Raw genomic sequence first — 14,542 nt, forward strand, 5'->3', positions numbered from 1 at the left:
CATACTTGTATATATCGGAATACATAACAATGCTTGTATATATGATAACTACTAGTCCAATGCTTTGTAGATACTGGAATAACTGTAACAATACTTTGTATATATCGGAATAACTATAACAATACTTTGTAGATATTGGAATAACTGTAACATACTTTGTAGATATCGGAATAACAGTAACAATACTTTGTATATATCGGAATAACTGTAACAATACTTTGTAGATATAGGAATAACTGTAACAATACTTTGTATATATCGGAATAACTATAACAATACTTTGTAGATATAGGAATAACTGTAACGATATTTTATATTCGCTCCATGCGATGAAACACTACGATGTAGATAACCGATGTTCTTAAAACTGTGATTCGAGCTGTTATATAGTTATAAATCTTTCACAATCATGTTTCATCACTTTTTCATGTTCGTTATTTGTACTCACTTTGCCAGCTCAACGTTTTTTTCTTTGATCGGCTTCATGTTTTCTCTGTCTTTACTAGCAAGTTCACAACATAAAAGTATTCGACTAAAGCCCACAGTGTAGGATCTAAACATCTGATTTTGGACCAAATAATCAGAAAAGGTTCTACATCAGGTCATGCCATTGCATCTGGCTAAGTCGTATCTCTTCATGATTGCGATTTCAGTATACTATCTGTGGAAACTGAAACACTAGCTCCACCCCCATCCCTAGTGGCTCAGCGATAAGTCTACGTGCTTACAATGATAAAATTCATGTTACGATACCCATGTTGGGCAAATAATAGATAACCCATTGTGTTACTGAATCACTATAACAAATAGTCTAAGCTTACCAAACTGACGTTACTTCTGATCATAGGCTACAAAAGCTTTTTTCTACTGATTTATAAAGTCAATTTTATGTATCTTTGCTGAAATATCTTAGCAAATTACACACTGTTTGATATTCCCAGATATTTGTGTCCTCATACGTTTAACATCAGGTACTCACACACGGAACGTTACGACTAGCTGCGAATAACCAAGCACGTAATGAATATATTAGTTACGCTCTGTAGATTAACTATACTCTATCGGGTGAAATCCCACGTAATTCATTTCTCAATATACATTTTCTCTGCCAATAAAAACATGCAAAAAACATCAATTATGTTTTATCGTCAAACTTACTTTATCCTCAATATAAAACTTTATAAGCCACCTTTGTTTAATTCTCAGCAGTAATTGTTTCAAGCACTTTTATATCTGTTCCTTTTATACATGAAAAAAATACTGACATTATAAAAACGCGCGTTAATGTCATTGGTATGTACAGTTTTTAATCATTAAGTTAATGTATAGTAGAGGGCGTGAAAAAAGGGACTTCATAGCATTACGTATATTAACACTGTGTTTACTTTTTTAGTACATATTAGGTTACTTTCAGTTTACAAAGATTATAACGCTTCATGAAAGTGTTATGATACTATATATACCAGTGAGTTAAGTATAATTTGAATTGGACTTTAACGATTGAGTACTCGCATAAGTATGATTTGAATTGGACTTTAACGAAAGAGTACTCGCATAAATATAATTTCAATTGGACTTTAACGATAGAGGTATTGAAATTCCATTTTTTTTCTCTGTATCAGATAAGCGTATGAAAATACGTAGTATAACAAGCAGGTGTTTTACAATACACTAATAAGTTTTTCTCTAAAACCCTAAACGCTGCAAGCAACGACCCTCTAACAAGCCGCAGTCCCTGTTTTCGAGTGAAGTTAAAAGAACCATTTAGCCTAAAACCAGGCGTCTTTGAATTTTAGTGACACATTTTACCACGTGAATACGTTGAACGGTCACTCACCCAGAATGCTTGTTACTATGAATTTTACAATAGTTATTGGCCCATGTTGCTTACGTTAAAACAACAATAAAAGTTCGTTTTCAGGCAAAAAAAAGGAAGTTACAAGCGTTTCGTTTTTATTTGTGTTAAATAAATTGCTCCAAAATGGAAATTGGATTTTTTAAATTATATATCTCTAACGATTTATGATTCTGTTAAGTAAGGTGTCAAACAATACTTACCTACTCCAGTATCCCTAAAATATCAGGCAGTCATTGCTAATCAAAACAAATAATATAATACTAATAGCAACACAAGTGACCATTTCTAAAAAAGATCAGGTTATCGGTTTCCGTATATTTTGAATTCTATACTGTTTTATGATATACGAGTTTTGAGATTATTAACAATAAAAGTAATGAGATAATAAGATTTTCACTTCATTGAATCTGAGTTGTCCACCCTTAAAAAAAAAAACAAATAAAAACCTCTTGTTTGTGCACTACAATGCACCAACAATTATCGTTGTTACTTAGCAAAAGCAACAAAATGTCCTCTAAATGCTTTAGTATTTTACATGCATTTTGTGAATTTCCTAGTTTTGTGTATAGAACAATTTAATTTTAGTTACTTATGCTTGAGATTTTTTTTATGTTTACAAAATACGAACTACTGCATTAATTAATAGATGATTCATGTTTTAATATGCCGATGAAAGTTTTGTTAAACATTAATTCGTGATATCTAATTACCATTCATAAACCATAGACAAATAGCCAGAAAACTTCTGGAATTATCGCGCCTGCTGTTCCATATACACAGTTATCTATTTATCACTTAATCTGCTCACAGATTGTGACCAATAGCTACAAAGAATAAACTACGAATGATCTCTCTAGTAGGCGGCGCTACAGTCAGTAATTGTTTATTGTATAGGGATACAAACTAAAATTGTATCAGCATATTTGCACTCGGTAGTCTTAATCTTGTTTAACCATACTCGTGGGAGACTAAAAATATATGCATTTGGAAAGTTATTACAGATTTATATACTTTGCGCTGATTCTACGCTGTGACCAATATCTTAAAAGAATAACCTGCAGATTAGCTTAGTAGTAGGCGGCGCTAACGTCACTAGTTATATGGACAAGTTAAAATGACATCTGCATATTTGCACTCGGTAGACTTAATCTTGTTTAACCATACTCGTAGGAAACTAAAGCATGCATATATTTGAAAAATCATTACAGATTTATTTATTTACACTGATTCTGTTCTGTTTGTGACCAATAGCTTCAAAGAATAAGCTGCGAATGATCTCTTTAGTAGGCGGCGCTACCGTCACCAAGTTTTAATCGTATAAGAATACAATCTAAAATGACATCTGCATATTTGCACTCGGTAGTCTTAATTTTGTTTACCTATACTCGTGTAAGACTAAAAACATTAACACTTTATAATGGTTACAGATTTATCTACTCTGCTCTGTTCCTGCTCTCTTTGTGACTACTAGCTTCAAAGACTAACCTGCGAATGAGCTCAGTGGTAGGCGGCGCTACCGTCACTAGTTTTTACTTATATATGGGCAAACAACAATGGAATCTATAAGTTTATACATGATATACTTAATCTTGTTTACCTAGACTCTGGAAGACTAAAAACATTAAAAATTGACAGTGTTTACACATGTTTAAGGCATGCTGGTTTATGATAAGCTGTAATTGCTAAGTACTTCTGTTTGACTGAAATATAAAAGTCTTTATAAATATAAAATTCTCTTAAAGACACATAATAATGAAAAATTTGAAAAAACTTAAAAGCTGTAGAAAATTATGGTCAGATATTAGATACAAACAATCTGAAATTCGCTCACTACTAAACTCTTCACAATCTTTCTTGATTCATTTTTCTCATCCTATTGCCTCTTTATCCTGTAAAGTGTCTTCTTTGGGTTTTTCAGAGCACCGCTGGCCTATGACATTGAAGAAACAGAGTTACATAAAATATTTAATATTTCACAGACATGAAATTCCATTAACAACGTCGACAGATTGAACTATTTTTTAAAGATATCGTGACAAACAGTTACTTTTAAGTATAAGTAAAATATTAGTATATGAGACATTCAAAATATCTGACACCCATATCTTTTGTTGCAACTTCTCTTTTCCATTGAAATAAATTCAATTTATTCTAAGTACTTAGTATTAATACTTAAAAATGTTATGGGTGAATATCATTATATTTGTAGACATCCAAAAAACCTAACTTTCCTTGGGCAAAATTATTTAATCCCGCATGAAAAACAAAAGACAAGTTCGAGTAAATCAAAATGGTTATTATTTGAAAAAAAATAAGCTATATAAACCCGAGTTAATCCCGTAAGAAAAACAAGTTCGAGTAAACCAAATGATTATTGTTTGAAAAGAAAATAATTTATATAAACCCGAGTTAGTCTCGTAAGAAAAACAAGTTCGAGTAAACCAAAATGGTTATTATTTCAAAATAATCTATATAAATCTGAGTTAATCTCATAAGGAAAACAAGTTCGAGTAAACCAAAATGGTTATTATTTGAAAAGAAAATAATCTATATAAACCCGAGTTAGTCCCGTAAGAAAAACAAGTTCGAGTAAACCAAAATGGTTATTATTTGAAAAACAAAACACAATATATATACAAACCCCATTTAGTATCTCTTGATAAACAAAAAACAAAATGAACATAAACAAAACATGTATGTGTAATTTTACTGATACTTATTACCGATACACTTAGTGGTTTATCTAAATGAGAGAAAGGGAAATAAATGAAAGAAATCTTGGGAAAGAAGAGAAAAGATTACTGTATTAACTTTCTTTATGTGGTTGAGTGTTTGGTTGAAACTTTAAAAACTGGCAACGTTGTACAAAGTCAAGTATACGACCGCGCAGAAAAAATAAGATGGTTAAGACGAAAGAAATATTCCGGATATTTTAACAAGTGCTATATCCAGTAAATGAATGTCAGTGGAAATAATAAGTCCAACCTTACCAACACCGAGGGAAAGAACAATGTGTATTAGGATAGAAAGAAGAGAGCAGTCCACGCAATTATAAACATCTTGTTTATTTCAATATCCAAAGTCATTTTTTCCTGTTTTTACCCAAAATAAACACAATGACACAATGATAATTTCTAGTAAACGTTAGAATTTAGAATTAGATAAATTTGAAATGTCGGAGTTTTTGTAAACATTAAATAAAATATGTTCGGTTTAAAAAAATACAGTGATGAATGTGAAATATCGGAGTATTTTTTTAAACATTAAATAAAATATGTTCGGTTTAAAAAACACAGTGATGAATGTAAATGTTTGGACATACTTACAAGATAAAAATGAATTTTTTTGCCAGAAAATAATTTGCCTTTATTATCCCAACGTTTTGGTTATGCATTTTAATCAAAGAGATGAACAATATAATTCAGCTCTGTTGCAATTGCCCATAACCGAAACGTTGAGACAACAACAACAAAAAAATACAGCTTTATCAAAAAACAGTGTAATAAAGTGGAAGCTCTGTGGCAATTGTTTATATAACCAAAAAAGTTGAGATAATTTTTTTTCTATACCATAATAAAAAGTTCTTGATCTTTTCCATCTCTTTTAAAATATAATATATTTAACGAAGTTAACAAAGTTGTGAAATACACGAAATTGCATACAAATATGCGAAAATGAAGTTGTCGTATTTTCTCTTCCAAGTAAACCAGATCTCATTTGTAAAGTGAATTACCTGAGCTTGGTTGTGTTTGTGGGATTGCGTAGGGGAAAAAATGTTGTCACTGCATAATTCCTTAATATATACTTTCTACTGTTATTTGTTGTTACTGCATAGCTCTATAATATGTACTATCTACTGTTATTTGTTGTTACTGCATAGTTCTATAATATCTACTTTCTACTGTTATTTGTTGTTACTGCATAATTCTATAATATATGCTTTCTACTGTTATTTGTTGTTACTGCATAGTTCTATAATATATACTTTCTGCTGTTATTTGTTGTTACTGCATAATTCTATAATATATACTTTCTGCTGTTATTTGTTGTTACTGCATAGTTCTATAATATGTACTTTCTACTGTTATTTGTTGTTACTGCATAGTTCTATAATATATGCTTTCTTCTGTTATTTGTTGTTACTGCATAGTTCTATAATATATGCTTTCTACTGTTATTTGTTGTTACTGCATAGTTCTATAATATATACTTTCTGCTGTTATTTGTTGTTACTGCATAGTTCAATAATATGTACTTTCTACTGTTATGCGATGTATCAGATGTGCATAAAAATCGTTTAATTAATATAAATTGCTTTCACGTCGACCTTGTTCTTCTTGCAACTGATGAGTATGGTGGAAATTACCAGTCCAAGCATGTAAGGAAATATATTCTGGCAAACCATAAAAAACACACATCTGTACGTGAGTGGAATGATATGAGAGTGTACTAATGAAAGCAGAGTTAACATTCATTGTTAACTAAAATTTCAAGCAAAGCTTGTTAACTTTTTTTAACACCATTCAGGGGAATCTCATTAATATGCTGTACATGTAATCGTTCCAGAAAATGTTTATATGTGAAGACATTCGTTGAGTTTTCTTAGTTTGAGTCATTGATACTCGGGGGGAGTAAAATGTCGTCTTAACACCAAAAGCAGAAGGGGGGGAAAGAAGTCTGCAAGTAAACCTTATAGCTATGTTAATGCTGTTTAAGGCATCTGTTAGAAATGGGCCGTTCGTTTTTTTTTGACGTTTCTTTTATTATAATTATTACTTGCGTTTCTTAGGATGAAGGGGTCAGCAGTGAAACGTCAGCATGGTGTGTGGTGGCGCATAAATAATAGAATGGTGCTAGAAAACCTTTCATTCTTGTATAAAGACAAATAATTGCTTGGTGCGCATTGACAAACATGTGAATTTGTGCACACAACCTTCTAGTTCAAATAATAGTGGGTGCGTATTTGATAATCTTACTATTATAAGGGGTATGAATGTAATTTTATTTACAAAATAAATGGGTGTATCTAAGAAACAAATACATGTAAATAAAGTGATAAAATTGTTCTCGCTATACATGAGATGTTCTGCTCCAACCAGTTATATTTTGTTACGTAGAACAAATACGTGTAAATAACGTAATAACAATTGTTCTCGCTATACATGAGATGTTTTGCTTCAACCAGTTATATTTTGTTACGTAGAACAAATACGTGTAAATAACGTAATAACAATTGTTCTCGCTATACATGAGATGCTCTGCTCCAACCAGTTATATTTTGTTACGTAGAACAAATACGTGTAAATAACGTAATAACAATTGTTCTCGCTATACACGAGATGTTTTGCTTCAACCAGCTATATTTTGTTACGTAAACAAATACGTAAAATGTTTTAAAATTAGTATTTTGTTTAAAAGTCTATCTAGCTGATGTTTGATAGTTGGAGGTTTAGTTACACTTTATCTGTTTGATAATGCTTTTAGGCTATAAAATGAAGCACAAATAATAAGAATAGTGGTGCAGAAAGGCAGTGTAGTAGATAACGGATGTATATGTAATGTTGAAACTGGTTTGGGTCACTGTTGGAAGAAATTGTTTTGTTTCTTATATATTTAAGAAGGGTTAATGATACATTTCATGGCTTAGTGGTTAGGGCGTCGACTCGCAATTTGCGGGTTCGAATTCCGTCGCCAAACATGCTTGCCCTTTCAGTCATGAGGGGGTTATAGTGCGACGGTCTATTCAATTTCTCGATGATAAAAAGTAACCAAACTTTTGCCGGTGGATGACGTTGACTAACTGCCTTCCTTTAGTCTATCACTTACATCAGGGACGGTTAGGGCAGATTGCCGTCGAGTCACTTTGCTCGAAGTTCAAGAAATATTAACATATTCAGAAAGGTCTTGATTAACAACACCAAATGCTTAGTCGCAAATCTCGAAATAATTTTAAGTTGGCTATTCTGAAAACAAAACAAAACATAATCTGTATAGGCAGACCATATGACCCGAAATATGCATCTCATGGATGTTCAAATCATCCTGAAAATAATACCTTACAAAGACAAAGATAATTATTTCAATCAGTTAATCCAAAATGATACTCACAAGCCATACTCCCAGCCTTTCAATAGAAGCGTTCTAGCATCGGTTAAATAATACTAAGCTGAATGAGATTAACATAACATGTTTTTCTGCATCTCGATAGCAACTTGTATACATCATAGACTTTTTTAAAAAAAACATCTCGACTAACTTGATGAAATTAACTTAATTCATTTTTAAAAGATATACAAATTATTAGTGATAATTTTAATCAGATATATGAAAATAATAAACAAGATTAAAAATTTAACATGAAACCCGATTCACTTAGAAGAATCTGAACAAGAACATAGGATCAATTATTATATCATTTTAAAGTGAGAGTCCATCATTAATACATCTTCTATGGATCAAACGAAATTCATTTGAAATTTTAAAGATGTCTATTTATTATTGTATTATGCTTTCTTAGCGTAAATCTATACAATGGGCTATCTGTGCTTTGTCCATCGCGTTGAATCAAACACAGGATTTTAGCGTTCAAAGTCCATAAACTTACCGCTGACCTACCGGCAACATCTATCTTTTTTTAATTACATAAACTTAGATATTGAAATACAAAGCATCAAAGTTAGAACTGTGAAAAACACTGAATAAACAATGATAGATCTTAAATCGATTGTCTATGTGAGCCCTAAGGAAGCGAACCGAAACGCTGGAGTTGCTAACCCTAGTTGTTTACTACAAGAGTATTGATATAATTATCAAGTAACATTACCACGAGAAAATCCTTTAAAAAATGGACCAAAACGATCACAAGTTGTTTATCGCACCAAACATAAAGCAGTCTCAACGAAATGGATAGAAACGCTGGAGCTACGAACACCGTTGTTTAACACAGGAATATGGCTAACTAGCATTGTGTCTATATTTACTAAATCTGTTGTTTTTTTCTTGCAGTTACACTCGAGATGTACTTCAAGCAAACCTCAAAAAAAGAAAGAATGTCAGGAAATATCTAATTATAAATGATGCAAAAAAGTAAAAACTATCAAGTTATTAAGCTGTCATTTTCATATTTATTTTATGTTTAAAATTATTAAACGTCTACCCAAAAATGTGAAAACGTTGTAAAAAAATGATTTTGTAACTCGATCCTATATTGTTTTTATATCTGTGGAAAACAACGAGAATGAGAATCATTGTTTATATGTGCATAAACTCATTACCAAACATTAAGTATATACCAGTGTATATAGTAACGATACTAGAGGGCGTCATAACTACATACCTTTTTATTCTGAATGTAGGAAATCTTTGACGATTCTCAGCAACCATAATTGAAAATGCATCGTATGTCTGAGCTATCTTGACAAGCCCAGAATTTCTTCCGTTACGTCATTTTCAGAAGAAGCCACAAGACGAACACGCTTTCTTCGAATAGGAGCTGTAGCGGTAACGTACAATTTACGTTGTTATTGTTTTGTTTTTTCTGCCCACTTTATACAGTTACGAGCACTTCTGTTTTATTTGAAGGAACGTGATGAATTACACCCGCAACTGGGCGGAGCCACAGACCCGTTTCTGACCAAGTTTACTTTGATTACGTGTAACGTATAGCACGTTGTATTTCAACCATAACACATCACCTTTGCCTATACTTCTTTTAGAGAGTTATAATTCACTGATAACATGCATAAATTGAAACAAATAAAACACCTATTTTACAGGAAAATTTATTCAAAGGCCCAATTAAGCTCTTAAACAAAAATTCCGTGAATAATGTTATACGTATTAATCATAAATATATTCTAATTATGCTCTTTCTTTCAGTATGCCACCAGTGGTATGTATACGGACTTATAATGCTAGAAATCGGGTTTCTATACTCGTGGTGGGCAGAGCACAGACAACACATTGTGTAGCTTTGTGCTTAATTACAAACAAACAAATCTTTCAGTGTACGAAAGTCTGATTTTATATTGGAGGATAATGTAAAACAAAATATATTAATCTCAGTATCGCGATCACTTTTTTTTCAGTTGGAATGTTTTTTAATCAAATATAACGTCGCAGTTTTAATTGCTCAAAAAACAACAATAGTAAGATCTTCAACTCTTAATACCCCAACAATGTATTAGTTGATGAAACGTTATTTTCATTTTAACGTTTTTAGCAAATGCCAGGGAACGTTATCAAACAAATCCAGATCGTTATCTAATCTGGATCGATGAAACTAATAATATTTATATTTAACTACAATTGTCTGTTCTGATGTTTTTATTTACGATTTTTATTATGTTTAAAGATTTAAATAACGAATGTATTAAAAAAACATTACCGTACTTCCTTCCTTGTGTTACTAGATGTATTGTGGAAAATCTGAACAATAATTGTGTTTAATTGCCCTGAACAATGTACTTGTTAAAATGCTTTGACGGATTCGAAAATCCGTCACCGAACATACTCGCCCTTTCAGCTGTGGGGGGCGTTATAATGTGACGGTCAATTATACCGTTCATTGGTAAAGAGGTAGCGCAAGAGATGGCGGTGGGTGGTGTTGACTAGCCGCCTTACCTCTAATCCATCACTTTTAAATTAGAAACGGTTTGTGCAGATAGCCCTCGAGTAGCTTTGCGCGAAATTAAAACGTAAAACAAAAAGTTGAATAAAATTTTCAAAATAAATCATGAAATTTATACTTACTGACTTTCCTGAAATTAAGACATAAGTGGATGAACCATATGTAAGGACATAAATTTCATACACATGTTCTTATTTTATTTTATTATACAAAATTAAAGAAAGGCGAACGTTAAATATTTCTGAGTTTGTTTATTTATTTTATTTAGATATATTATTACGATTTGTCGCTGATTGCGGTCTGCCGGTCACAAAGTTGACAATAAGATTTATATAAAATAAAATGACAAACTGTTGTTATACTTGCGACTTTTTCTGTTACTCTTATACGAAAAAAAGTCTACTTTTAACACTTACATGATGAATGAAAAGAATGTAGTGTTGAATAATTGGCATAATTTGTACGCATACTTGGAGGCACTAGTCCTATTACAATGTTATCTAAGTGACAAAGAAATATGTCGAATAAAAAAATCTGTTCAGTACAGAGGTCACCTTAATGTAGTGTAAATAATGTTATATGACAGCTGCTCTCGTGAGTTATTGAAACTAAGAAAGCTGCTGGTATTTGCAGAAAAAAATTGTCGACAATATCCTAACAGACGAAATAAAAACTCAATTAACTGAAAGTCGAGATCTTCTGGAGGTGAAAATTTAACCTAAAATGCTTCGCAAATATTGGAAAAGGCTTATCAATGATCGGAAGAAAATTATAATTGGGTGCATTTTGGTCATTAAAACTCCGAGAAGTTTATTGGACGTGCGAACCTCACTAGGCACGTGCTAGTACAATATCTAGACGGTCCACAAATTCTAGAAGTTATAAATATAATTATAATTCACACAATATATATATATATATATATAATAAAGACACACTTTTCTAATAAAAAGGAAGAATGGAGTTTAAAATACTACCAAACCAAAATGTCAAATAAAAACAACTCTGTACAACAACAACAAAAAATAACCATACTTATTGTGTTATTAAGCACCAAGTGTGCATATTAACAAATCCGGAAAACAAATTTTTATATATATATATAAATAGACAGTATAGGGGCAGTAAATGCTACTTGGTTTATGATAGAAATAGAAACAGATATTATGACAACTACCCCCCCCCCCCAAAAAAAAATTGTATGATAGCACTCACTCTTCAGCTTCACTGGATTTGGCAATTTGCATTCCTCAAAGTCAGCTTCTTGGCGCATAAACAGAAATAAAAATCTGATCACCTTGTTCCATAGAGTGTTGCATGTTGCATACATAAAAACCGTGGCTATGTCTGCATACCTTTATAAGGGAGCTTATAGACCGGTCTTATTTGTATGATAAGTTTGCGTGAGCTTCTTTAATTTAGAATATAAAACCATCGTTTCAATCCTTCAGGTGCTGTTTACAGGAAATAATACAACAATTATCTTCTAATCAACTTATTGTTACTGAAAGACTCTAACACTTTTACTTGAGTTTCCCAATACAACTAGAAAAAACTATAACAACTCATATTGAATTAACTGGTCATTACAGAATCTGAAATAATTTTACAGACAAGATTCAATTTTCGTGTTGAAAAACACAACAATCGAGAGTGACAAGTTTAACAACCTCTCCAGTATTGAATATAGTTAATTTGATACATTTTCCTTACGTTCTCACTTCTAATCATCAGAATACTTTGATTCATCAGTTGCGTGCCCGCGCTGTAAGCGATATTTTCGACCACAATTCCATTAATATCTCATGAAGTTTGACCAGCATAAGAAATTTAGCTTAGCCCTAAATATATATATATTGAGCTAACAATGCAAAATAATCCTTATAACAAACCATATAATAATAATAAAGATATGTATTAAACATTATAATCAATACTCTTAATGAAAGTAACATTAATTATATTACTTACCAAACAAGTGGTATCACAGATTTTATGTTCTTTGAGATCTCGACATCAGTATGCTTAATATAATCCTCCCTAACAATTTATTATAACCAATAGAAGCCCATTAAACATCTCCGACTAATGTAACTTGAGGAGATATTCTGTGTTTACAACTTTTCCTCAGTGTTATGTTTTCCGCCCCTCAATTAATGGTAAGTTGTGTTGTCGATTTTCCCTACCTATACATTACAATTTTTACTCTACGTTATATTTTTTGCCTTCCTACATTAATGTAATTTTGTGTTGTCGATACTCATTCTAGGTTTTTTCACCCCTTTAATAATATCTGGCACTGGCAGTCTTCCCTTTGTGTTAGTTTTTCATCTGCACATTAAAGTTTTGTGTTGACTATCTTCTGTCTCTCTGTTAAGTTTTTCATCTAGTAAACACAAAACTTTAATGTACACCAATAGTAGAGTATGAACATAAAACATAAACAGTGACGTATAGAATCTAAAATGATGTAGATTACTATATATAAGTGGTAATATTATACCAATAGTAGAGTTATGAATATAAAACACTTAAATGTACGAAGACTATGAAGCATGACACGAAAAGAAGCCCGTTAATGTTACATTATTCTAACACTGAGATTATAATAACGAACGTAAAAATAGATTAGAGAGAGAAGATAGTCAACACAAAACTTTAATGTACAGATGAAAACTTAACACAGAGAGAAGACATTCAACACAAAACTTTACAGATGAAAAACTCAACAGAGAGAGAAGCTTATTATCACTTTACCAATAGTAAAGTTTAAACATAAAACATAAACAGTGACGTATAGAATCTGAACTGATGTAGATTACTGTATATGAATGGTAATATTATCACTTTTTACCAATCATATATAGTAATCTAAATCAGTTCAAATTCTATAAGTCACTGTTTATGTTTTAATGCTCGCGTGCTTCGCATTTTACAGGTGTTGACTTGCAAGTTAAGAGATATTAAAGGTGAGTATAATAACTGGCATCTATTTTTGCGACTGTTCTTCTTCAAACACAACTATTTTTTCTTGTGTGTGTGTGTGTGTTTTGATGCTCAGGTTATTCTATAATCATTTAGTCTTACTCAAGGACTTATATATCACATATCTTTTCACGAAAGTTTTGTTTAGTTTGCCTAATAGATACCCTTTTGACAGTACCATTGAAATGATTATGACTCTAGAAAGTAGACTCAGCATTTGTTCCTGACTCAACTGACTTAAATGAATAGCAAAAAACAAGCTAGACCAAAGTGAACAGAGTATTGAACCAGAGAAATCTTGGCACGAGTTTGATTTCTGAGCAGTGCTTTGGTAAGAAACGAGACAGTCACTGTTATTATATTTCATCGCCTGCTATATTTTACTTTGTTTATGATGATAGTTCTCTGAGCTATATATTACATCTTGCAATACATAATACTTCTATCTGTAGACCCACTAGATAAAAAAGGGTGAACTTAGAGAAAAAACAAACCGATACAATGTAAACTATCAACGTGTAAGGTTATTGTTGTGTAGTAATTACATTTATTTTAATAAACATGTAAGGTTATTGTTGTGTAGTAATTACATTTCTCTTAATAAAAATTTAAGGTTATTGTTGTGTAAGAATTATATTTCTTTTGATAAACATGTAAGGTTAGTTTTGTGTAGTAATTACATTTCTTTTGACAAACATGTAAGGTTATTGTTGTGTAGTAATTACATTTCTTTTGATAAACATGTAAGGTTATTGTTGTGTAGTAATTAAATTTCTTTTGATAAACATGTAAGGTTATTGTTGTGTAGTAATTACATTTCTTTTGATAAACATGTAAGGTTATTGTTGTGTAGTAATTACATTTCTTTTGATAAACATGTAAGGTTATTGTTGTGTAGTAATTACATTTCTTTTGATAAACATGTAAGGTTATTGTTGTGTAGTAATTACATTTCTTTTGATAAACATGTAAGGTTATATTAGTGTAGTAATTACATTTCTTTGATAAACATGTAAGGTTATTGTTAGTGTAGTAATTACATTTCTTTTAGATAAACATGTAAAGGTTCA

At 31.3% G+C, this 14,542-nt stretch overlaps 1 protein-coding gene across 2 annotated transcripts in view; it reads right to left on the reverse strand.

Annotated features, from left to right (window-relative positions):
- Positions 1-14,542, reverse strand: part of LOC106478134 (homeotic protein ultrabithorax-like) — an 86,840-nt gene that overhangs the window by 65,653 nt on the left and 6,645 nt on the right. The window contains exons 1-2 of one of the 2 annotated variants that reach the window (XR_002609826.1): positions 9,195-9,378; positions 3,690-3,788 (exon numbers count right to left, since the gene is read on the reverse strand). The gene's annotated coding sequence lies outside the window, so the exon portion shown is untranslated. Of the gene's footprint in view, positions 1-3,689; positions 3,789-9,194; positions 9,379-14,542 lie in introns of those variants that run through there. The other variant, XR_002609827.1, reaches the window with a different exon arrangement.

Source organism: Limulus polyphemus, unplaced genomic scaffold (assembly GCF_000517525.1).
Source record: "Limulus polyphemus unplaced genomic scaffold, Limulus_polyphemus-2.1.2 Scaffold183, whole genome shotgun sequence".
In the NCBI taxonomy this organism is placed as follows: domain Eukaryota; kingdom Metazoa; phylum Arthropoda; class Merostomata; order Xiphosura; family Limulidae; genus Limulus; species Limulus polyphemus.